Genomic DNA, 230 nt, shown 5'->3' with positions numbered 1-230 from the left:
CGAGTTCGATTCCAAGCAGTGACCTGAACAATAATGATGATGATAATAATAATAATAATAATAATAATAATCATAATAATAATAATAATAATAATAATAATAATAATAATAATATTAATAATGATAAAAAAAATAATAAGGATAATAATAACAACAACATCGAAGAATACCTTAGGAATGAGAACCCAGGTTCGAAATTTCCCCAAGACACCTGAAGAAGGCTGGAGGGA

At 25.7% G+C, this 230-nt stretch overlaps 1 protein-coding gene across 4 annotated transcripts in view; it reads left to right on the top strand.

The window, feature by feature from the left end:
* Positions 1-230, top strand: part of LOC106876580 (glutamate receptor 2) — a 737,813-nt gene that overhangs the window by 275,352 nt on the left and 462,231 nt on the right. The window lies entirely within an intron of this gene.

This window comes from Octopus bimaculoides, chromosome 1 (assembly GCF_001194135.2).
Source record: "Octopus bimaculoides isolate UCB-OBI-ISO-001 chromosome 1, ASM119413v2, whole genome shotgun sequence".
NCBI lineage: Eukaryota > Metazoa > Mollusca > Cephalopoda > Octopoda > Octopodidae > Octopus > Octopus bimaculoides.
The sequence above is the reverse complement of the archived record's forward strand: the minus strand, read 5'-3'. Positions and strand labels throughout refer to the sequence as shown.